This window comes from Protopterus annectens, chromosome 14.part0 (genome assembly GCF_019279795.1).
Source record: "Protopterus annectens isolate FY-2018-M chromosome 14.part0, PAN1.0, whole genome shotgun sequence".
Classification (NCBI taxonomy): domain Eukaryota; kingdom Metazoa; phylum Chordata; order Ceratodontiformes; family Protopteridae; genus Protopterus; species Protopterus annectens.
The window spans coordinates 371,693,174-371,720,814 of NC_056748.1; positions in this window are offsets into that span (position 1 = coordinate 371,693,174).

The following is a 27,641-nucleotide window of genomic DNA, read 5'->3' on the forward strand; positions in this document are numbered from 1 at the left end:
TTGTTTGCCATGTGTTGCATACTATCTATATGTGCTCTGAAGCCAAATGAAATCATGATCTTGTCACCTGCAAGCATACTCGTGTGCTTCTCTGTCACCTCATGGATTTGAGAAATCTCTATGGCTTTGCTCAATGTTAAATCACTGTCACAAAGTAAAATCTTTCTCACAGCAGCACTGTTAATACCACATACAAGCCTGTCCTTTATCAGCTCATCTTTTAAATCACCAAACCAACACATTTTAGCTCTGTTTCTCAAATCAGTTATATGCGTTGCAAATGTTTCCCCTGGTTTCTGATCTCTTGTGTAAAACAAATGCCTCTCTAATGTAATATTCGTCTGGGAGTTACACATTTCTCTGAACTTGCTCTTCAAACACTCAGGATCATCCCTTGTTTCAGCTTGTACAACAATATGGCAGTCCACACTTTCTCCTTCATATACTGCTGGTGCATACACAAATGAACGCTCTCTTTCTATGGCCTCTGACACTGTTAGGTTTATCAAAATGAATGCCTTTGTGCATGCATCTTTATCTACATAAGCTGCTTGTATAAAAATATTGTACTCTTTCTCAAACATTCTCCAGTTCTCTGCAATATTCTGATCAAATACAAGTGGTAGGGGTTTTTGAAATCCATTTGCCATATTAACACATACAAGTGAAGGGTTTTGCAAATAAGCATAAACATACACAAATGCACATATGACAGAACGAATACATTGTCCAATGCCTTTGTACTCTGAACTTCTACCTTTGTTAGGCTTTTCAGAATTATGCAAATAAACAAACTTGCAGTACTTTCGAATAACTGGACTTTGCGAAATAAACTTCTTGAGCATTTTGGTACTTTTGTAATGTTGTGGTCAGGGCGAAAATGCTGAAGTCATTTATCATCATTTTAAGAAACATTTGAGAATTTTACCATGCGACTGAATAACTCACAAGCACTGTAATACTCTTGTAATGTCATCTTTTGCAAGAAAACACCTCTTATCAGTATAAGAACCATGTCAAGCAACTGCACAATGCGAATAAATCGAACATCTGTTACCTTAAAATCAATAACTTTTCAAAGTAATTGCACTTTGCAAATAACTGCATACAGCACACTGAAATGCCCCAAAATGGCAGTACCTTGCTAAGCAACTCTCTACAGTACGAGAAGCACTCTCTAATGGCAGCACTTTGCGAATAGACACACCCAGCACAAGAAACTTTTCAAAATGGCTATACTTTGACTGTATTACACAAAATAGTTGCAACTTGCATACAATAAACTCTTCAAAATACATGCACCGCAATAAGCACACACTGTAAGCACTTTTTCATACTTTGAGATACTTCGAATAACTCTAGTTATGCCCTTGATACAATATGAAGTCGTAGTTATGCCCAAACACAGCACTTTGCCAAAACACATATAGTTGCCTTGCTTTACTTTCCTTAATGCATCCCTTTTCCTTTTCTTATTATATTCATTTTGCTCGTTTAAACCCTTTATATGTCCAATATACTTTTCTTGTGCTTGTTTTACTCTAAACATGCCCAACTTTGCCTTGAACACACTCATTTTGCTTTACTGTTAATCATTTCATTGAATACTTTTATCATAAACATTTTCTTTAGTTAACAAACTTTTTGTACTTTCCTCTTGCCTGATAATGGGGTTTGTGCCCTTGTAATGCCCCTTTTTTGTCTTTCATATCGAGCAAATAGTTTGTTATTTCTCATTACCTCTGATTCTTTCTGGTGATGTTTGTGCTCTTTTCTCTTGGGTTTACCTTCACTGTCGTCTTTGCACCTCGTGACTCCGAATATTCTTTTCTCTTCCATCCCATTTCTGACACCATGTCACTTTCGTGTCTAGGACACAAAAAAAAGAGTCTTCGTGGGTTCTGTTCAAACAGCTTTATTTTGTAAAAACACATCACTATAAAGACTTACTAACTCTAACTTAAGTAACTTATATACAAACTAACAACTGTGATCATGCATGCTCACTCTCTGGCTGCTCCATCAAAATGGCGCTAGGGATTACACATGTCTGGAATTTATATGTGCACGTACAGCCTCACATGCTTCTTAGAGACATAGCACACACTTTACACTATGATCTACAGCATGGTTCTAAACAAACCTTCTTTTGAGGTTGCATTAAAATTGTAGTCCTGGTATGAATTTCTCAGAAACTGATTTATGATCAGTAGCATCAAAACTTATTTTTCTTGTTCTTAATGGTAAAATATGATCCCCACACTGGTTATAAATCAGAGATGGACATCAATGCATAAAGAACTCATGTTTGTACCTAGGCATACTCACTGGATTTACATGGCCAAACTGAAACACTGCCAAACCTTCGCTGCTATTGTTACATTCTTCAGAGCTAAAAGAATTAAAAACTATAGTACAGTGTACATACATGATTAAACAAACATTATTAATAATTTAGTGTATTCAGTTTATTCAGAATCCAGATACTTCAACTTCTAATGTAGCACTGGTTGACAAAAGGGTGTATATATTAAGGGGGGTGTGCAGATGGTTGCATTGTGTACAGTTTTTTAAACTGGGAGGGTGGCATTTGGAGTCCATGTGTCCAAAATTAGAATGTCTTCCTACACCACTGAGAGAACTATTAGGTGACATCAGGGAATTTATCAGAGTGAAGTGAAATGACTGAGAAGAACACAAGGTCTAAGGGACTGCTTAAATCAAGGACGCTGCCACAAAACAGTGCTCAGGTTTATATGCTATGTAGACATACATTACACAAAAGGAATTTCACTATCCTGCTAAATTGCAAGACGCAGAATTTGCATCAAAAGAAAAATACTGTTAGAACTGAATCACTATGATTTAAAACTTAAAAAAGTATCTTTACTTTTGTTATTGCATTTTACTACACTGTATAACCCAGTGATGTAACTTCCATGCAAGATATCTCACTATAGCAAACTTTTTAGTATATCACAATTAAACAATAATGTCTGATAGGATGGGTGTTACAGGGAAATAACAGACTGCCAAGGGGTGTAATAAGGGTTGATACCTGATGGCTTGGTCACTGGGCCTCCTTTCTCCTGGAAGGTCTGCTTTTTCCTTGTAGTGATAGTCCTGGACACCATCTTATATCTGGAAAATGGCCTCTATATTTATTTTTGTTAATCTTTTTATGTTATTTTTATTTTAAAAGCTGGCTTTTATATGCTTCTTTGTGACATGATACTGTTTGTACTCTGTTATGTAGATTTATCAGGACGTATACAGTTTTTCAAATCCCAGTCAATAAAGGGAACATTTTGATGACAGCTGCAAACTTCCCCCAAGGCTATGCAACCTTGGAGGCTGTCATATTAAGTAAGGGGCAATGGGGCAATGCTTCTTTTATGAGGGTGTGGGGGGGCTTGTCCCCCACGTCACCTAGGGCAGCTAAGTTATTTTTTTATTACGTACCTTTTGATGACTTGATTTAATGCATCATTACTGATCTTACCAGTGAAACCATATGGTGTTAATTCAGAGTTGTCATATGACATAGTGAACATAAAAAAGTAATTTTAGGGTATTTGAGTATGCAGGCATACACACAAGGATGTACTTTAAGGATGCTTGGAGCTGATGAAAATACTATTACTGCTACTAGTTATATAAGCAAACTCTTCCCACTCTTCCATTTTCCTGCTAATATTCAGTTCTCTGGATACCAATCTTTTTAACTTAAACAATGTCATCACTTTTGTCTTTGCAAACACTAGCTATTCTTTCTGTTTTATAGTGACCATTTACGATGCTAAACAGTTTAATTTTCCCTGTTCGAGTAGTGCTACTACTGTTGTCTGGTTAATGTGTGTGAGTATGCAAACTGATCTATGAATATTTTTTATTTGGAAGCAGAGTTCATGAATTACTCTAGTATTTCCTGTGTATAGTGGTTTGTGAAACTATTACCTGTCATTCTGTTTTTATATTATGGACAGTTTTACACTCAGTGTAGTGATAACAAGCATGCATTTCAAAACATGGGAATCCAATTGTGCATGTTGATGTATGCAGCTGTAAATATGCAAGAGAGAGAGAGAAAACAGCAAGTAAAGTTTGACACTGTGTGAAGAAATGCTTAAGGCTGCGATCCTAAGTACTATCAAGCATCTATCAGTAAATGAATGATCAAATGAATGAAAGCACTGTATATTTCAAAAAACAGTTGGTGACAGACATTTGATGGATTAATGTAATATGTGTATTGCAGAAGTCATACATTATGGGTGATATGATTTTTTTAAACAGTCAGTGCTGCCGGGTCTTTTTACCAAGTGCACTGTATGTGGTATTTTTGGCCTGATGTTTTCTGTACTTTGACAAACTGAATGTCATATTTTCTAAGGCATGTTTTCTATACCTTGCAGTATACAGGCATACAGTCTTCATGTTACGAAATCAGAAACTGTTTCTTCCTCAGTGGTGGCACCAGACAGATTGAACCACTAGATGCAAACCTTCACTGACTACTGCTTGCAGACATTTTCTCCCCCTTCATCGTACTGAATGCTGCTTCTCTTTTAAGCTGTGTCCCTTTGCTCTCCTATCATCTCTACTTTTCCTGCAACTGCAATTGTCTTCTCTACATAGAATCATGCAGTCTTTGCCTTTAGATGTGCCTTCGGCTACCTCATAAAATAGTGGTGTTATACAAACAATTATTTCTATTACAGCTACTTTTGAAGTTTGTTGAACCTTGACCCACTCAAAGATTCTTAAATGTTCTAAAAAGCATAACACAAACTTTTTCTAGACTGTCCTGTGTTCTTTCTGCATTTATTGTATTTATTTATTTATTTATTTACACTTTGTTGACTAGGTTAATCCCAATAGGCCAATGGCCTCATTTCAGGGGAGGCCTGAGGTGGTATTCATATTGACTAAAGGAAATTTGGCCAGGACACCTGAGAACTTCCTCTATTTTTTCAATAAGTGCCATGCGATCTTTTACTTCAACCCAAGCTACCACAGTCTCAGGCAGATAGGGTCTCAGTTTAATGTGTCATCTAAAAATTGGCACACTCAGGAATGCAGCACTCCCATTATGCTGCACTACACTGCACTGTGTAGGAATAGAACTCATAGCTGTCTGATCCTCCAGTTCTAAAAGCAAGTATGCTATCTATTCAACTACTGATACTGCAAAAGCTATTGTATACTTTTCCTAAAACAGTATTAATGTACTAAATTCCTTCCATTCTTCATTAGATGATTCTCTGAAATGCCATTTATTATTTTTATTTATCTCCAGCCTGATCTAATTTCCTGTCTTTACAAAGCATTCATCCTGCACACTAGTTGTTTGTTATGCCATGAACACTGCATGGTACGTGTTCCAAAAAATCACATGGAACCTTGCAGCTTGATCACATGATGTATTAGGATTATTTAAGGTTGGAGATAACCATGTCAAGCAGTTCTGAATACGTCTTTGCTAAAGATGAAAGCGCTTGAATGCATTTGGTCTGTTTTTGCTGTCAATAAATTAGATTTGTGGTTTGGACTTTGGTTTGCGTCGTTCCTGGGCCTCTACCTTCACTGCTTGTGGTTCTTGGTTCTTTTTCTTTTGAACCTTGCAGCTTCCCTTCTCCAGCATGAGGGATAGGCGTAATAAAAAACAGCCAACTTTTCAAAATATCTATTTTCTGTATAATACATGTGCCAGGGTGGGCCCTACAAAAAAAATCTTTGAAGTTTTAACTGTATGTAGCATCTTAAGCTCACCTTCCTTTTTCACCCAGGAAATAGACATGGGGATTTTACATTTATTAGCATGCTCACAGCTGTGTAACTCTAATAAGTTCATAGGTATATACTAGGGTAATGGCCACCAGGGCTTTTATAAGCCTAGCCACACAAATGAACCCAACTGCATCCCATGGTAACACGTGTGTCTTAACTGGTGGGGTGGCATGTTTGGTAGGAGATTGCTAAAAAGTTTGATGGGAGCTATATTAGTTAGGGAATGTTTACTCTCAGACTCTGCCTATAAGAGACATGGGAGCCAGCCTGGGGATGAATTTGCAATTTCCCATCCTATGGTCAAGGTTACATTTGACTAGGGTTAGGGATGGACTGTGCTTCACATGGATGGCGAGAGTGTTCCAGAACATGGTGATCCTTTGAGTTGCATATCTGTCTTGCCAGCATGTTCTGTTTATGTTGCGGGCAAAGTTCAGATCACTGGATCTACTATTTCTGATGCTGCTTGTTTTGCAGATGTGCAAAAACTCCATCAGGCCTTGATGTAAGGAAGCTTTATATGCCAAGCACAGATTGCCTGTCAACAGCCTACAGGAGGACAAGTATAGTGACAGGGCTCTAAGGTGATCTGTTTAGGACAGTTAATACTCTGGATCATCTTGGTGAGGAACCTCTGTGGGCATTCCAACTGTTGCATATGCCTAGTCATGTACATGCCAAACTCAGTGATGACTCTGGTAAGGGACGAGTACAGTGGTACTATAATTTCCTTGGATCTGGATGCCATACCCTTACTTATAAGCTGGGTGACACAGAATGATGTTCTTACTACCTTGGCTACATGTTGGTTAAAAGCCAGATTACGTTCTAGTTACAGTCGATATAAAAAGTGTATACACCCCTATACTATCTTGGAGATGGGGTCTATCAGCATGGCACATCTTGACTTGGCAATATTTGCCCACTCTTCCTTGCAAAAGCACTCTAAATCTGTCAGATTGTGAGGACATCTCTTGTGCACAGCCTTCTTCAGGTCACCCCACAGATTTTTTATTGGATTTAGGTCTGGGCTCTGGCTGGGCCATTCCAAAACTTTAATTTTCTTCTGGTGAAGCCATTCTTTTGTTGATTTGGATGTATGCTTGGGGTCATTGTCATGTTGAAAGGTGCAATTCCTCTTAATCTTCAGCTTTCTAGCAGACTCCTGAAGGTTTGGGGCCCAAAAGTGACTGGTATTTGGAACTGTTCATAATTCCCTCCACCTTGACGAAGTGTTGTTTTTGTGCCAAATTGTGGCCAAAATGTTCAGCCTTGGTCTCATCAGACCATAACACATTTTCCCACATGATTTTGGGAAACTTGATGTATTGTTTTTGCAAATTTTAGTTGGGCCTGGATGTTTTTCTGTGTAAGAAAAGGCTTCCATCTTGCAACCCTACCCCATAGTCCAGGCATATGGAGAATATGGGAGATTGTTGTCACATGTAGTACACAACCAGTACTTGCCAGAAATTCCTGCGGCTCCTTCAGTGTTGCTGTAGGTCTCTTGGCAGCCTCCCTGACCAGTTTTTGTCTTGTCTTTTCATCAATTATGGAGGCATGTCCAGTTCTTTGCAGCATCATTGTTGTCCCATATTTTCTCCACTTTTTGATGACTCTCTTCACTATGTTCCATGGTATATCCAATGCTGTGGAAGATTTTTTGTACCCTTCTCCTGACTGATACCTTTCAATAATGAGATCCCTTTGATGCTTTGTAAGCTCTCTGCAAACCATGGGTTTTGCTGTAGCAGGCAACTGAGTAAATGTCAGGAAAATCCTACTAGGACAGCTGAATTTTATTTGGGGTTAATCAGAGTCTCTTTAATTGATGGCATGTGTGTACCCAAGAAGAATGAATGTTGAAATTAAATCAAAAGGTGCTTCAACAAAGTATTACTTTAAAGGTGTGCACACTTATTCAACCAGCATATTGTACTTTTTTTATTTTTTTATATTTTTCTCCTAACAGATTTGTTTGTTTTTCAATTGAATTGTACAATTTATAGGACATATTAAAGGTGGGAATTTTTTTTTAATTATTTATTGTGGTCTCATTTTTTTATATCGCAAAAACCTGTCATTTTAACAGGGGTGTGTACACTTTTTATATCCACTGTATATTCCCAGATCACTAACTACTGGGTCAACTGTTAGGGATATCTTATCAATAGAGTAATTTTCCTGGGTAGATGTTTTCCCAAAAAGCATTACAATGCACTTCTTTGCATTTAATTTTAATCTGTGGCTTTGGCACCAGTCAGTTGTCTGTGTTACATGCTCTTGGAGGATGTTAGTGTCATGGGGGTAATTTATGATCGCTCCCAATTTACTGTTATCTGGTGAGCCAGAGGCCCTTGAGATTAGCCTTGACCTCCGAGAAGTAGATGAAAAACAGGAGTGGACCAGCATGGAGCCCTATGGTAATCCACTGGTGACCTCCCTCTTGGTGGAGCTGGTCTCACTAATCCTGACTACTTGGGTCATATCTGTGAACCAGCTGGCAATACAGGGAGTTGTGTAGTGACTAATGCCTAGTTTGGTGAGTTTGTCCACAATACCTGAGTGGGGTACTGTGTCAATTGCCTTAACCAGGGCTAGGTAGGCAGTATACATAATTTTCTCTTCATCCATTGCTGTGGTTTCCTTCCCATGAAGTCTACCAGGTTAAGTAGGCATAACCTTCCTTTGACAAAACCAAACTGGGATGTGTCCAGTGTCTGTAGGTTGCCAGTGTCTTAGTTGATCGTTTCCATTATAATTCATTCCATGGATTTGCATATTAGACTAGTCAGACTAATGGGTCTGAAGTTTCCAGGGTCTGTTGATGGTCCACCCTTGTGAAGAGGGACAACCGTTGCTATCCTCCATTCCCCTTGGCACATAGCCTGTTTGAGGTTGTAGTCGACAGGTAACTCAAGTGATCCTGATAGGTTATGTTTCAGGCTATTTAGGAGACAAATGGGATACTGAAAGGCCCCAGTGAGGCTGTGCTTTTAGCCTTAGTGAGCATCTCTATGACCTGCTCCCTGCTAATAGTGGGGGGGGGCGTATGCTGATAGGGATTTCACAAGGGGTGGCAGAGGGAGAGTGCAGAGTAAAGTCTGAGCTGAATTTGTCAATCAGCATATTGGTTATGTCACTCTGATCAGTGATGGTGGTACTATTTTTACTACCAGTTCTGCACACTGTTGTCTGTTACCTTCGAGGTTTCAGACATGGCTGCAGAAGGCCTTGTGGTTGTCTTCAGCCTGAGAAGCTACCTTGACCTCATAATTGGCCTTTTTAGATTTAATTAGTCCACTTCATTTCCTGTTTAGTTTTATTAGTAGGCTCTTGTCATTATGAGGGTTGCTCTTTCTAACTTTGGTCATGACTTTTTTCCTTTTCCTATATATACCCTATTAACATCAGGATTCCATCATTGTGGTTTGTTTTTGGGTTTGTTTTGGGCTTTCTTCTGGTAGGTACAGCAGCTTGTATACAGCCATGTACTTGTTCGTGTAGTGTTTCTGTGAATAATTCTGCATAAGCTGTTGTAAACTCTGGGTTGGGCTGGACATTGAATTTTGACAAAGTGTTACTTAATAGGATGTAGTTTGCTTTAGAATAACTTCTAAAGATAACAGGTTTTGCTGGGTTTTCTAAGTCAGTTTTTTTTTAATAAGACATCTTTGTGATCCAACCTCACCAGAGAGGATATGACACTTGGTGGTGGTGGTGATGGGGTGCAGCACTGTCCCATACTGGTGAGAACAAGGTCTAGTATGTTTGAACCTCTGGTTGAAGTGTGCACTAATTGATCAAGGGCATTTGTGTTAATAAAGTCCAGGAGACATAGTGCCTGCAAGTTGGTGGCAGTGTATGTTTCCCAGTGTAGAGAGGGATAGTTAAAGTCTCCCACAATTAGAGTGTTTGTTTGTATGGAGAGTGTCTACAGGATGTTCTGATAAGAGTTGTGGGATTTTTGAGACATAAATAGTGACCTACAGCTTGCTAAGATATGGTAAAGGACTCTATATAAAGGGGATTTGCATGTGGATGAACTACATGGTGTCATTTTGTTTAATCAACCTTGAGGTATAATTGTTGCTAATCTAGATATAAATACCTCCACTGTTAGACCCTGTCTCTTCGGCTGATAGTCTAACTGTGTGGAAGGCACTGTAGCCTTGCACTGCCAGAGTACTTTCTGTGACTTTAAACCATGTATTGGTAATAGCACAGATGTCTATATTCTCCAGAGTGAGGAGAGATTGTAGGGTGTGGAATTTCATGTTAAGGCTCCTATCATTAAGCACTAACACCTTTAGGTTCCTTGGGGTTTTTATCACTTTGTTATTGCTAAAAAGACCCTAAAGGGGGTGGATATAACCAAAATTCAAAAGCACGGATGGGAGAGATGATCTTTGGCAAAGCAACGTGGTCTGTTGATCATGTTTTCAGGCTTACAGATATTGAATCTCCCTGGTGTGACACCAGAAGAAACTAAGCCAATTGTTAAAGTCAATAATTTTTTGTTCCTACTGTGGCATTATCCTTGGTGAAGGCAGAATGCTGCTCAGTACACTACTGATCATGTGATCATGTGGTATATAGTCCTATGCTGAACAGAAGGTACTTTTTTTGGAAAGGCTGAACTGTAATGTGTAGATGGATGCCTCTGATGTCAACAATCATCTTCCATGCCTTCAGGAGAACATGAAAAACTTGGGAGGAAATGAACATTTATTTAAGATAGCAGTCTAGAATAGACTTAAAATAATTATACTTTCTGGGAATGTCAAAGGTCTTTGAACAAAATCCCTTTCCACATTGTTTTGGTGGGACTGGCTGTATGTTTTCTTCTTTAAGAGAAACTATACCAGGATCCAGGTCAGAGACAAGCAGTGGAAATGATGCCCCTCATGGTGCATACACAAAGTTACCCAGTTATCTTGTTTTGATTTGCTAATAATAACACTAGACACCGACATTCAAAATAAAACTGCAACTATAATAACTCTCAAAATGGCAGCATGTCTGAAAGGTAGTTAACAGCTTTATCTCACATCTTCATCTATAAAACTGGCACGCAAGACTCAATGCATTCTAGGATCATACAGTTATTAAAGATGCAGAGCTATATCATATAGCCACAGATACACATATACATGGCTAAAGCTGTACACATCTTTTATAATCACATTTCAAAACACCTGAAAAGAGAAAGAGAGAGAGAGGTAGGAGCTCTTTCTAAAAAGTGTGTAGTACAATAGTCAGATGTTTGACACACATATTTAATGATCTTGAATGCAATGCAGACAGTGAACAAACAGACTCTTAAACTATTTGCATGTATTCTAGACAAATAATTATTTAGCAGTATTTGAGGCTGTGAAGGAATTCTCAAAAGTAATGCACAACTATGTTTACATTCAAGAAAATAAAGTAGTCACTTACCTGTCCCAGTCATGTGAGTAACTCACAACAGAGTTCAGATTGTTAAACTTCCGATTCATTTCAAGTCACTCTCACTAGAAAGGAACCACCAGAGGAAAAAGGGTTAAAGATATGATTAAAACATTCCACTTTTTGCCCAGTGTCTCTTGTCCAGGCAGTCTGGGCAGCATCAGGAACAGTCTTATTTGCATTAATGATAATTGTATTTAAAACTAGTCTGTGTCTTTAGAACGCACTTCAGGTTTGGGACTTCCACATTTTTCTCAGATAATGGGTTTTTGTAGCGCCTTTAAAGAAATTATAATAATCTGATCGACTAAGGAGCTCATTGTCCTTGGCTTGGACATTTGGGTATGGCTCTGATACATGACTTTCACATTCAGACTTTTCAGGAACACGTCGACATGTTTATAGTTGCATCTCCAATGGTACCCTCCTCAGTTGGTACCATGTAAGACCTTCCTTTATATTTTTTTGTGTTTTTGCACTACAACACCAGATGCTTCCCACATTATCTCCCCTCTCTACCTTGGTGGGCACTGGTTGGCCTGCTTGAAGGACTGGTAGTATAGGTGGAATGTTACCTGTCATAAAAAAAGCTCTTATAAAAGACTTTTTTCACTTTTTTGTCATTCCTCATTACAGATTCAAATGGAATAGTTTTTGGTTCAAGTTTAAATTTCAGTATAGATACATTAGTCCTAATTTGTGTTCCAAGCATCAGCTGTGTAGGACCAATTGCCATGACACCATTGTAGTAGCATGGTAAGACCTGAGAGGTTTGTGAGGATTGGCTGACAAAAAATCATTTTAGAAGTTTGGACCCCTCTCTCAGCAGCTTTATCGGACTGTGGAAATTGAAGAACTGACACAGTATGTATGAAGCCATAGTCCTCAGTAAATGGTTGAACTCAACAGATACAAACTGTGCACAGTTTGTCTAACTAGCTTGATGGGTATGTCAGGTCTGGTAAGCTTGGTGTTCAATTGGCTGGCCATTAGTGATGCATGCAACATCTCTGCATCTCGAGAGTTATAGTTCTTTACAATGAGGTAGCTTTTTCCTTCTTACTCACACACATCAGCAACTAATTTCTTCCAGGAACCCTCTGTAAAGGAGTTAGGAGAAATGGTTCTCTTCTCTGGGATGGTATGTGCATGATACAAAACTATCACTTTAACACAAGCTTTGCAATGCCCATATTGATACTGTGCACCATACAACACTTGGTGAAGGGCTTTGGTGTCCTTCATGCATTTGTTTTTACACTTCAGCACATTATGAAGAGGGTACAACAATAGGTATAAAAGCAACCCATCATGTTTGAGCAACTGTGCTTTGATGGTGTAGTACTTGTACATAAAATGCTTGATCTGTGTGCAGTGGTTAGGTCACCCACTGCTGACACAGCTAATGGGTGCTTGTAACCCATGTCATGTATCAAGTTTTTTAGACTTTTGTAGTTACTGGTTAATTTGTCATAATACTGGTAAGCAGCAACATCCTCTTTAGTATGAAATTATATCTGGTCACGTATTGTTGGGTTTCTGGACAATATGTCAGACACAACTATTTTCCAGATATGTAGCTTGCTGTGGCATTGAAACATCTCAATCTCACAAGTAACCCTTTTCATCTGGGTGGTACATTACCCACATAATAGAAATTACTCAGTGGAATGAATGAGTATTTGTCAGCCTGGATTAGGAAACTTTCTAGCCTCTGCAGTTTCCTTGGAAAATTTTCACATGCTGATACACTCACAAGGCACTCTTTCTGTATTTGTGAATATCTCTACTCAGCATCACTTAGCATTCTGGAACAATAAGCAACAGATGTCAAAACTTGTCCATCAATCTGGAGTAAAACAGCACCTAATCTGTAGCTACTGGCACCAGCATAACTGTAGGTTTCACTACATCACAGTGGACAACCACAGACGAGACTTCAGTATTTGTTTAAATGTCCTCAAAGCTTGGACTTGAACCCTGCCCAATGACCAGGGCACATCTCTCTATAGTAAGTTTCTAGTGGGTGTAGCACTGTAGACAAATCATGTATGAATTTGTCCAAGAAAGTTATCATGCCTAGGGTCTGAAGTAGCTCAGTTACACAGGTTGGGTGTCTTAGCTCTGCTACTGCGTTAACCTTATGTGCTTTTGGTCTGATTCCACTGGCACTTATACTGTGACTGAAATACTGGATCTCAGACATCCCATTCAGTTTCAAACCTGAGTTTTTAATGACTTTGTGCACTGCCTCCAATGTCATATAAATCATCTGTTTATATGGATATATCATCCATGACAACATAATCTTAATGACATTTGAAAAGATTACTCATCTCATGTTGAAATATTTCTGTTGGCAAAGTTACACCAAATATCAGTCTTTTAAAATAGAACTTTCCACTTGGAGGAACAAAGATTGTAAGCTTTTGACTCTCTTTCTCTAGGAGTTTCTGCCAAAACTGACTTGATGTGCCTAATGTATAGGTAAGCAGAATAGACCTCTATCTTATAACTAACTACATTATATGATTTTTTTTAAATTTTCAGATTTTCAGCCATGTGACTGTGTCTTGTGAGTCGTTTCTCTATAAACTGTACAAATCTTAGTGACATTGTTCTGTTGAAGTACATTGTGCATTGTAGCACAAAAGTGCTAAACGTTTTTATTACGTTTAATTGTTCAACAGTTTCTTTGGTATTTTGGGATATTTTCAGTATTTGTGATTATATCAGTATTAGAGGTGTTATCTTTTTCAGTCAATAATTTTTGAAGAGTTTGCAGTAATATTTCAAAAACTTGCAGTAAATTTAATAATTATTCTACCTGCCTGATAGTAAGTTAAAATTAACATGCATTTTAATAACAGTTGAATAAATTAGACATTAAAGAATAACAGTAGCTACAGAGGAAAAGCACAAGGTTGGAGGAAGGAACATCTCTGGCAAGATCGTTCATCCAGGACACTGGCAGCCTTCCTTGCACTAATGGATTAGACACCTCATGATCTGCTGAGCTGCATTCCACTAACTTGGAAAGCTCTACAACCATATTCTTAGTCAGTCTATCTCTTTCCACTATATTTATTCCCCATACAGGCACTCCACCCTCCTCCTATTTGAAGAGCTCCTTTCTGATCTTTGTACACCAAATATGTTAACTATACTTTCTGCCTAGTACTCATACACTCCCCAACTTCAAAAGCTATACATCCGTACCTATACCCAAAAATTAGTAGCCTTTCCACACTAATAGTAACACAAACAGTAACAGTAAACCCATGCTCATACAATATGTGGAAAAGGAAACGAACACTTATAGGAATCAGCATCCATCAATATTCTCCCTGACATAGAGGGATTAAAACATTAAGAAAGCTCTTGTACCACATTACCCATCATGAAGAAAGAGGCTTGGCTGCCCAAGTTCCATATCATTACTAAATCAAATATATCTCTATCATTCCCAAGAATCCAGAATGAACTCCTTTTGATGTATTAAAAACAAATAAATTAAGAAACTGAAAGCAATAACATGCTGCTCAGTACTCCATGGTTTATTGGCAACAAGCATATTTATTTCATTTATTCATATTAAAAACCGAACTTCATCAGAACAACAGCATATAACTTCCTGTTACTTAAATACTTAAGGATCAATTAACCTACAAACAATCCATTTATGTAAAAATATTAAAATATAAATAAAAACAATCTTAAAATCATTCATTTACATTCATAGTAAAACTCAACAAAAATAATAAAACATTTAAATAATTAAATGTTATCTGCTTTTAAGCTTAAACCAATATGTATAGATAACCTCTTATTAATACCAGGAATTTGGCTGGCATCCAATAAAATTTGCCACTATAACTCATGAACCTCCAGGAAATTTTCTCTATTATTTTTAAATACCTTTTCAAGGAGATAAAAATTATATTTTTAAAACATTCACACTCTGTAGAATGCGTGAAAGTGCATTTGTCTTGTCCTTCCTCCTAATTGCATGTTAATGTTAGTTGTTTGTCTTTTCGGCTTTTCCCGGTTAGGGGTCGCCATAGTGGAACTCCGGTCCACTAATGATTGGCAGTTGATTTTTATGGTGCCAAGTTGCCAGCCCGATGTCCAACCTTCAGCGAAGGCACACCCATTCACGCATGTCTTTCGGAGGCCACTCGACCATGGGGAGGACATGCAGACTCCACACAGTAGGCACTCCAGCCGAGAATCGAACAGGAGAACATCTTGCTGTGAGGCAACAACGCTACTGATGTACCACCGTGGCTTGCATGTTAATGTTAGTAAATCCTGTTTTTTAAGAGGGAGCTTTGTTTTGCCCACATAAAAAAGTGGGGCAGGGCATGTTGTACAATTAACTAAATAAACCATCCCTGCTGTATTACAATTATACTTTTTTTGTAATTATTTTTGGGAAATCACCAATAGTAATATTAATACTATCGGTGATTAATCGACAAAGAGAACATTATCCACATTTGACCATTCCTTCTTTATTACTGAATTTATTATTTACAAAACAATTAAATTCACAGTAAAATTTAATAGTTCTACCCTTTTTGTACTAAGATGTATTTTTATAGGAACAAAAGGGCTAAACGTGTGTTGTCAATAAACAATGGAGTACTGAGTGGCATGTAATTTCTTTCATTCCCAAATATACAAACTTAAAACACAAGACTACCTAACTACTCTACATTATGAATGTATTAAAGCTGCAAAAGAAAACAAGCCGATAATCAATTTTCTCCTTCCTATTATAAATTATAGACACTTTTCCAAACTGAAATAAAGCTATGATATAAGACATATAGAACTTTACACCATGCACAGTTGTGAAGTGTATGTAAGTCCTTCAAACAGATACTGGTAAATTAATGTCCTTTACATTACTAAAGAATAGCTCACCCCAGAAGTCCTTCAGTGTGCTGTCATGCACTGAGATATCCAGCAGGGCTGCTTTGATCTTTTCCATTCCAAGCTTTACATGTACAACATTTCAAAAGTGAGAAAGTAGTTAGTCGGTCATTGCAGAAATTTCCAAATTATCACAGCCTCCACCAAGCCCCAACGTTAAACCATCATGCTTGAGTACAAAGTTACCATCATATATACTGTCCTTCACTTCCAATTTCTTTATTCCAATATCTTCCTACTAGTTTTCAGGGTCTTTGCATTCTCCATTCATGGCAGCATAGCAAGAAAAGAAAACAAGAGGCAAAAGAAGATATTTTAAAAAGGGAAATATGACATATAGTCTTATCACCCCCTCTGAAATATGTTTACCTCAGTCAAGTTAAGAACTCAAGGGTATCATCAGAATTTTTTTCAGCCAACTATTGATGTAAACTCCTCCTTGATTTACTTGCTGAGATTTCTCCTTATTTATATCTTTAACCGTAGTGTCTATCATTTCCCTTAGTATCTGTTGTCTGATCCCTGGGAACAAACTTATCTAATTTACCGAGACTCTGCCACTCTCTTCATTCATATGGGGGGTGTTACTCTTTCAGGGGTATGCATCCTGATAGTCTTTGGAATAGAAATGCTATATATCCATCTCATTTTGATCTCTTACTTCTGATTTTCTACTTTAGCCTCCACAAACCTTAATGGCTTTTGAGAGTTAATAGGCATGTTCATCACTGTAACCTGAATGCCTTTCCCCAGTCTACCAAGCTCCATCTCCAATGGCTTTTCTTTCAATCTTACATTTTATTCCCTGCATTCTCCTGTGTGCCTTTTGCCCTTGTCTTATCTTTGCCAGACATAGCACAGCCTCATCTATATTCACACAGGTGAATCTAACATATAGCCCTCCATACCAGTACAATATGGAGATTTCTATCTACCAATAGCACCTTCCCAGAATGTACTATCGTGCTGGAGATTTCCATCTGCCTATATAGCACCTTCCCATCACATACTATTGTGTTAGAGATTACCATCTGCCTACAGTGCCTTCTCATAAATGTGCTACTGAAGGCAGGAAAGACCTGCACCCTCTTTTGAACCACTGAGGGAGCTGAATCATCTAACACTCTCATTGTGCTCCTGGCTATTACCAGTTCTTTGTTTAATGCTTTTGTTTAATCAACCATTCTTTCATCCTAAGTCATGACATTTTACAACAATACATCTAGGTTTTTTACCCCGTACAACTTTAAAGTCAGTCCTATGGGCACAGTCACCCTGTGCATTCAAATAAGGGATGTATTTTGATCAACCCTCCAGCCATTGCTCCACCTACATAATTATGCCAGGGCCTTCTTCCCTTTCTCTAATCCAGAAATTCCCGATCTCCACTTTTAAAATGAGCCACTACTCTGACATGCTGGCGCACCTCATCTTTTAAAACATTTGTTTGGGATATCAAGTGCACTAGCAGTGTCTCTTGCAGTAGCTAGGTTAGCATGCACTGCCTGTAAGTCTTGTCATGTGGCTGTCACATCCCCAGCCATACTATCCAGCTTCACAATAATAAGATCCAGTTTTCATTCCATACACAAAGCTGTTATACACTGATCTGCACAGGTACTAAACCAGGTCATTTCTGAATAGTAAAGCTGTAAAATATAGACCATTCATTTCCAAAGCATGACACTTTTAATTCTTCTTCTTAGACTTACAAGGAATGGAACACAACAGTGAACTAATTACCACGCTTGGGGTACCCAGTGCCCTCCCCTTCTTCATGAGGAGATTGGTAGTGAGGTGGGAAGGCTATCTCAGATCACATCACAGAGTTAGTGTCACTGGGAAAATCTATGGGTACGGTTAATGTTCCTTCAGGATTTCATTCACATCACTGTGTGGTAGAAACCAGCACAACAAAAAGAAGGGGACCTATATTCCAGCACTACAGACAGTAGGGGGCAGGTTTAGGAGATACTTCAAAGATTGTTCACTCAGCAGAAAATGGCCACAAGGCACGGATGACAGAGGACTAAAGAGGAGAAATTACATTGAGGTCCCATCTGCCTGTGTTGGTGATAGCTCAAGTGGAAATTTCAAGGTGTCCTGGCCAAATTTCTCCTAGTCAGTACAAATACCACCTTGGGTCTCCTCTGAAAAGAGGCTCCTAGCCAAGTGGGACTAACCCAATCTACAAAGGGTAAATAAATACATAAATTAAGAAACTGTAACCTTCTCCAGTAGTGGAACTTTGGGGTGACTGAATAAGGAGCCAAGTCATTTGCTCTCGGAGAGATGACACAGGGGGATGCACAAAATTAGCAATCAGCTTCAGGGAAGGAGTTATGGGCATGCCCATATATCAGTTCATACTAATTTGCATGGAATTAGACATAACTATCTTAGCTGTATTTTAGAGAATGGATAACTCTTTGACTCTCTTTCTTGATTAGACTCGGCAGTTGGTGCCTGAAGTGTTAGTAGCTCCTTATCAGTTACTTTGACATTTATGGAGGCTATAGTTAGGAATGTATGCTGAATAATAAGTGTCTGGAACCATGTACTAGGGCCTTAAACAAGCAATGGATGCACCAGTTTTGTAAAAACTAGGATTATGAAGAGATGGACACTCTAATGGTGAACTGCTCATTCAAAAGTCTGTGCTTCTGCATCTACAGGATGACGTATATAACAAATTATACCTTGACTAAGTGACATAGGTAAGTACTAGGCCAGCTGCTCGTGCCATTTTAAGTCTAGCCAATTTCCCCTCAAAGGTGTGAATCAAACCCTGTACTTTGTGTCTGTAAGATAAATATCTTAACCATTATGTTAACCCCAGCCCAAGCAATGGATGCACCATTTTGAAATAACTAGGCAGATAAAGAGATATCTGATATAATGACTTACACCATGGCTCTGTTTCCATAGCATGTATAATGATTTACTCTCTTACTCAATGACCACACTATAGCATGACCTATACTGTGGCTTTATGTCCTCAGGATGGCATGTAAAGTGAATTACACCAAGGCTCTACATCCACAGGGCAGCATGCATACTGATTTATACCACTGTTCTGTGTCCACAGGACAGCATGTGTAATGACTTAAACCATGACTTTGTATCCATAGGATAAGCATGTAAACTGATTTATACCATGACTCTATATCGACAGGACAACATGTATACCGATTTATACCATAGCTCCATTTTCACAGGATAGCATGTATAATGACTTGTAGCATGCCTGCACATCGATAGGATAGTATCTATTATGACTTACACTGTGGCCGTATGTCCAAAGGATGGCATGTATAATAATTTACATCATGGCTCTATATGCACAGGACATGTATAGTGATCTACACTGTGGCTCTGTGAACACAGGACAGCATATATAACGACTTACATCATGACTCTCTGTCCACAGTATAGCATGTATAATGACTTACACTATGGCTCTGTGTCCACTGGATAAGCATGTATAATGATTTATGCCATGGTTCTGTGACCACAGGATAATATATATAATGACATACACCATAGCTCTACATGCACAGAATAGCATGTATAATGGCTGACATGCATGACTATACCTGTTAGACTGCATGCATAATTAGTACCACTGTGTCCCAGAACAGCATATGGAATGACTTACACTGATAGAGCAGAAGTACGACTTGTTCAGTTGTAAGCAGTTTTATGTTATATAAATGTGAATATGAGGGTAAAGCAACACTGACCTGTTACACTGTGCCTTTAGCAAGTGTTACTGGGATAAAAATGTTTTCTAAAGCCTGTTGTGGTCTAGCAAATTAAATCATTTTATTATGGTAGCAATATGAAAATCATAGCGATCCCCTTCTCCATTCTTTTCTGGGTGTAAACACTATTTTGAAACACAGTATTGTAATGTTACTGTTAAGTAAGTGCAGCACACAGCTGGAGCACTGCTAATGTTACAGCCTCAGTAAAACAGTAATAAGCATCCTGTACAGGCAAAGCCTTGGTGAATTCCAGTTCAGCACACAACACAATTCCTGTATGGATCCTGAATGTGACAACCTGTTTCTGTACAACAAAGTACAAATGTGTATCATGTTTAAAGTGCACTCATCATAAATGCTGGAAACCCAGAGGCAGCAGAGTGAATCTGGTATTCTGCCACATAAACATGTTACTTGCATTAAATTAATGATAAATGTATGGGATTATGGTATTCTGCCACATAAACATATTGCTTGCATTATCTTGTGATAAATGTACAGGATTATGGTATTCTGCCACATAAACATGTTGCTTGCATTATCTTGTGATAAATGTAGAGGATTATGGTATTCTGCCACATAAACATGTTGCTTGCATTATCTTGTGATAAATGTACGAGATTATGGTATTCTGCCACATAAACATGTTGCTTGCATTATCTTGTGATAAACGTATGGGATTAAGGTATTCTGCCACATAAACATGTTGCTTGCATTATCTTGTGATAAATGTACGGGATTAAGGTATTCTGCCACATAAACATGTTGCTTGCATTATCTTGTGATAAATGTATGGGATTATGGTATTCTGCCACATACACATGTTGCTTGCATTATCTTGCAATAAGTGTACTGCATTATGGTATTCTGCCACATAAACATGTTGCTTGCATTATCTTGCAATAAGTGTACTGCATTATGGTATTCTGCCACATAAACATGTTGCTTGCATTATCTTGTGATAAGTGTACAGGATTACGGTATTCTGCCACATAAACATGTTGCTTACATTATATTGTGATAAGTGTATAGGGTTAAGATGTTTGAAGATGGGCAGTTAGGGATGAGAATATAATGGCACATTTGTGTTTCTTTACATGAAGCTTAAATGAAGCAATAAATTGCAACATCTATTTGTAAATGCATTTAATTGTATGTTTATGTGTGTGTAAACCACTTGTTCATACACATGTATGCATGGATCTACACATACACTCATGCACACGCGCACACACACACACACACACACACACACACACACACACACACACACACACACACACACACACACACACACACACACACACACACACACACACCTCTCAACTCTCCAGATTTTTGCCTCATATTTTTGGTCTGTTCTTCATAAAATGTAGGATTTTCTGGCAAACTGGCAAATTACAGGTATGATCTGAAGACTGAAGCCACTAAATAATGACATATATTTGTGTTTCAGACTTCATATGCATCAGCAAAATGTATGCTAAGACAAATCCTGTTATTCTAGCAACTTTCTAAGTTTATAAGAGCAGTATTTAAAATCTGTCCTTATGTTTGGGCCTTTGTCCTCCCATTTTGTCAGGCTTTGTCCAGTTTTTTTGCACTAAGAGGTTGAGAGGTATGACACACACACTTTTATATGTACGCAAGTTCACATCAAACTAGAGTCAAACTGTCACACTTCAGGCAATGCAGCATATACATTATCATGCTTTAAAATGTAATAAACTACTCCTCCAAGTGAGAGCGAGAAAGAAAGCTACAATGTTTGTGTGTGTGTGTGTGTGTGTGTGTGTGTGTGTGTGTGTGTGTGTGTAGGCACTGTATGCCATGTATCTTACAAAGTGACAGCATTTCCTCTCCGACAGTAACCTTGAATCAACAATGACTTCTAAATGTTTTGGGTGTGGATGCAAAATATTTGCGTCAATAGAATGAATCTATCCAGCTAAAATATAGATTAAGTAACTCATACATGTGGCAAAGGAGCAAATTAAAACATTCAAGAAAACAAATATTCTTCTCTCAGATATTATACAACTACCTCTACAGTTTTATGGGTCTTTATGAGATAATGTAGATTAACTTTTTTTCTGTAAAGAATCTTAAATCTATTTATAAGATAAAATTCTATTAAAAATTCTGACATTGAAAGTGATGACCAATCTCCCAACATGGCAAGATTGATGTCCTAAGTGTATAATTAGTATAAAAAGACACAGAACGGTAACATAAGCTGTTGTTTTAATTTTTAAAAAACTCTAATGTATGTGGGTTGCTACTTGAAATGCTTCCTGAGGGCTTAATGGATATTCAACATTTAAACTATGGAATCAGATTTCAACCTTCCTCCATCATTTCAGCTGAAATAAACCTCACAGTGCAATGATATGCCTGCACACTCTTGTCCATATGTTCCTAGATCTCCAGTGGGAACTTAAATGTATCCCGGGAGAAAGAGGAGGTCATAGCTAGCAATGTGAATGGGGGAAGGACAGCAAATAATTCACCTTTATCCACTGTGTATGCTTGTAAAGTTAGATTAAGTGCATACTCCTTTTATTTAATAATGGGCGACATCAACCACATAATACTTCTCTTTCAACATCATAATGGAACAGAAATTAACATGCAGCCAGCAAAAACATGAATTATTTGCAGAGTTCAGGGTGACCTGGGTGCTTGAGGCATATTAGCTCCTTCACTTGCCCACTGTCCATAAACACTCAAATGCAAGTCATGCCATTTATTCATTCAGACCGGAGTCTGAATAAAACTGATTTTGAATAGTCATCCAGAAAATCAATGAATTAGCTTCCAGAGATTGTGACCACTAAGAAAACATATAAAAATAGATTCCACTAATATGCTATGTTATGTGGAGCTTTAAAGGTCAGCAAAGCTAAATAAAAGTTATGGTCCATTTGTGTATTCTTTTACAAATATTTGTAAAGGCACCTGTTTTGTTGACTATAGCTATTAACCCTCGCTGTAGCTCCATTTATAGCATGCATGTGTGCTTTTTAAATACTAATTATTAAAGAAACAAAAGTTGAAGACAGCAAATAACATGCTCCATCTGGTAGTTCATGACCTAAAAGTCACCAGCTGTATCTCAAAAAGCTACTCTGTATGCCAGAAATGCAGGCACTTTACATCTGGCCAGATGTGCACGGGAATTTATGGTTATACTACTCATGTAACTTCTTTTTATTTGGTTAAAGGCTGATAATTCTATTTGCACATTCCTGTATCATTAACTCACCCAGGAACTATTCTTATGAAGACACACACACACCACACAACACACTGAATTGTAGTGTTACGATATGTTGGAGATTAAATTACTATGAAAAGGACTCATCATAGTTTAAAAGTATGACCAGAATATTGCAACAAATTTGCTGGTGCATTAAAATAGATTATTTATTATTGTGACTGAATAATTTCTAAATAACTGTTGTGACCCCACCCCCAAAATCATGTTTCTTTGGATGGAGTCTGTTGTTTAGGGAGTAACAGGCTAGACACATAGCAGACTTGCAAATAGAGGGTGGAGACTCTGCTTTTTCAGTTTATAACAAAGGGACATGCTCAACTCCAGACTCATTTTTCAGCCAACTCCCACAAACTCTGCACGTCTGTGAAATGACAAGCAGTATTATAAATACAAGAATCTCTGTTCAATATTGTTTACAAACTGAAGGAAGCATTAATGCTAATAGAATAAGTAAAAAACAGATAAGGGAAGAGGCAAATGGATCTAAAGAAGCAATGCTTTGGCTGAAATGAAACTCCAGTTCTCCCAGCGTACTAAATTTAACAGCAGAAGTACTGGAATATATTCAGCCATATTGCTCTCTCTCAAACACAGTCTCAGACACACACAACCTTTATTATTACTACACAGAAGAATAGTGTGAATTAAGTCAAAGTACCTGTTTTCATACAATATACAAAAATAAGTTGTGAGAATGAAATATAACTCAAAAGGTATGCAAGAATGTTGGCAAAAGCTCAGCAGTATGACCTTCCGGATTTATCACCAGCCTAAATACATAGGTCAGTAGTTGAAAGGTCACATACTAGCGGCATGAGAGGTCCTATGTTCAGACTTGAGTAGCATTATTCACAGCTTAGTTTGATTTTGGCAGACCGCTCATTTTAAGGCCCCACATCTTCATGTGCTGTTCTTTGACTTTCCTGAGTTTTGTGAAAACTGCTGACATGTAGTATTAGCTAAGGTAAGAAATATACCAGATCTGTATGGAATGTAATGGGCAGTTTCTGAGAAATTAAAATAAAAATGAATACACAGCTGTGCAATTGTAGCTGCAAGTTCTAGAGTCATTTTTTTTTGGGGGGGGGGGTTGCGGTGATATACTCCAACAATGTAACAATGTGAAACAATCAGGGTGGCTTTATAGTAATTATTTAACCAAGCAATCTTTTCCTATGTGTTTTCTGCAGACAAATTAACTTCCATGTGGCACATAACACACAATCAGAAAAACTACTACAATAGCTATACCAAACAAAAGAAAAGGATTGCAAAATTGGCTAACACTTGGGTATGCATTCTAGAGGGGGGTGGGGGGTGGGGAAGGGCTCCATATAGCTGCAGGCCATTTCTGCTGTATTTGACCTTCCTGACTTGCAGCACAATTAATCATAGAAACTGATGTGACTTCCAGGTTTGATTACATTGACATACGGTACAGCAGTCATGCATTACAGTATAACAGTTGTGTACCAAATGTCTGAGTTTTCAAATTGCTCTTGTATGCTCACAGTTTGTCACAATAACCACACTTTTCAGAGGGTATGCAGCTAGAATTGTTGCCATATACGTCAGGTTTTATAAAAATATGTTACTTGCAGAGCTGCAGAGTCAGATTTTCAGAGTCTATGTACTGATGTACAGGGTACAAAAACTTCTTTGTCCTACCAGATCTCAAAAGCAGTGATGTCATGACATAATTTAAAGGAAGCAATGCTATGGGCAGGATTCTCGAAGGCTTGCACGGAGTCTAAGAGTAGTGTAAGACTCCATGCAGCCTTCGCGATCCAGGAACAGCCCAAAGTCCGTGTAAGAGACAAGCTAAAACATCTCTTACACGGAGTGGGCGTGGATAAGCTAATCACCTCACTTGCAGCCAAATAGCATGCAAATGAGGATGATTAGCGATCCAGGAAGCCCAGAACAGCCCGTGTAAGAGCCGTTTTAGCTGCAGAAATGTACTCAGTTGACAACTGAGTACGTTTCTGCAAAAATCGCAATGGAGCCATGTCAGCTCCAAATAAAGGGTGCATATGTGTCAGGCAGCATGCCAATGGCCAAATATGTGGCTGCGCTGTATAAAACATAAAAATGAAGGTTTTAAACCCACAAATGTGGGTTTTATGCAATACATGGAATGTCAATGCAGGGACCAGCAGACCAAAACCAACATGGCCACCGTGTAGTGGTTGCTAAGGGGGGAAGCTGAGTCTAAGAGATGTAACTAAGCATTAGTAGGCAATCTGATGCAAATGAGTGTTAGGATACTGAATTCCACTGTCACATAGCAAATGAGCACAGTCTGAGTAGTGTAAGAGTTACAGAAGGGGGAGGAACAGAGTAGGAGATAGGTGACATCACAGGGGAGAATGGTAGAAAGAAATGCAGTTCATTGGAGGTCAGAGTTACATGACAGATGTCAGACAGATATCATGGAAAGAGGTGTGCCACTAGATAAGCCTGAGAAAGTCAAGAAATGGAAGGTGTACACTGTTGCCTACACCAAAGTTTCTTGCTGGGCGTGCATGTGCACGTGTGCGCCATGAAGCGAGTAAGACAGTGTGCGCGCGTGTAAGGCAGACTGAGCATGTGGGAGCGTGTTTAGAGATGTTTAACACTGTTTGCGCGGGTGTGCACGCGTTTTAACCCGAATAAGCAGATTCAGAACCGTATAAGCATGTGTGCACGCGTGTAAGCCACTGTGAGCATGTTTCTGCTGGTTTGCACACGGCTCCTCCCTGCGGAAACAGAGAGGAAAAAGGAAGCAACAGATATAGTAGGAAGCTAGCAGGGAATACTGCTGGAGCTAGCAGGTGAAAACAATTAGAAGCAGGCAATTACACAGGCAGAATAGTAGCCCAGCCCAGCACTTAAAACTCTGCAAACAGCAGTGCAGGATGTTTCTCTCAAGAGACACTGCAAGACAGGAGTAAGTTATTAGAAGTGAAAACTGAAAAAGCTGAACTCAGAGCAGAAATGTTAGGGGCTGCCATAGCTGTCATAATGAGACATAGGCGACTTGCTGAGGGTGGTGACAATGCAGATGGTGCCAGACAACCCACAGTGAGGAGACGGAGAAGAGTGTACAGGCCCAGGGTCACCTACCACGGGTTACATGAGGTGGAGATAGTAGAGCACTATAGAGTGGACAGAGACCTCCTGCAGCAAATAGTGGAGCTGTGCAGGCCACGCCTCACACAGAACCAACAGAGGGGAACCCATCCCAGTGGAAACCAAGGTATGTGTTGGCCTAAGAATACTAGCAACAGGTACCTTCCAGAGACCAACTGGTGATATGATGGGGATATCACAGGCATCAGCCTCCAGGGTACTGCACCAGTTCCTGGATGCCATGTCAGCACATGTCGGTGATCATGTATATTTCCCCAATGCCCGTGAGGTATTGGCCAGCAATATGCGTCTCTTCCAGCAAATAGCGGAATACCCTGAGGTAGGGGGTGCAATAGACTGCACGCACATATGTATCAAAGCACCAGCCGGTGAGCTGGGTAGGGCATACATCAACCGCAAGGGCTTCCCCTCCATCAACTGCCAGGTCATGTGTGATGCCCAGGGCATAATAATGAATGTGTGTGCTGGCTGTCCTGGGAGCTACCATGATTCCCACATCTGGCATTTGACGCAGCTGTACCAGACATTTGCCAATGGGGACATCCTGCATGGACACCTAGTGGGGGATGCAGGTTATGCACTGAAGCCGTGGCTGATGGCACCCATCAGAAACGCACACACACCTGAACAGGAACGCCATAATGAGGCACACGCACAAACACGTAATGTAATAGAGCATGTGTTTGGGATGCTCAAGTCATGGTTCCGGTGTCTGGACACATCTGGTGGAGCCTTGCAGTACACACCAACTACATGTACCCAAATTGTCATGGTATGTGCTATGCTACATAATATGATCTTGCGAAAACAGCTGCATCAGGACCATCATAGGGCCGGGCCAAACAGCCCCCCACCATTGCCAAGGCCATCACAGGCAGAGCGTGACTTGGAGGAGGAGCAACCTGAGCCTACCCCAGTAGGCAGAAGGAGGCGTGCCCAGTATGCCCTGGCCTTGGCAAAGAGGCAACGCATAGCACATACACTGGCTCAGTAGGAACCCTGGGGATGATAACCCCTCTGACTCACTCAGATAATAACAGGGATGCCTAAAATGACATGACCTGCCCAGAAACATGCACAGGGAGTGTAATATGTGCATCCGACATAGGCAGCCCTGCAGCACCACCTGAGGTATGAATGCCATGTGTTAAGTAATGTAACTCCATGTACTATATGCACACCTGAGGACCCTGACTAACATCCTACCCTCACCAAGCATCAGGCCACAATATGACAATGAGATGATCAAGTGCAATAATTGACTGAAGTATCACAGTTAGTCA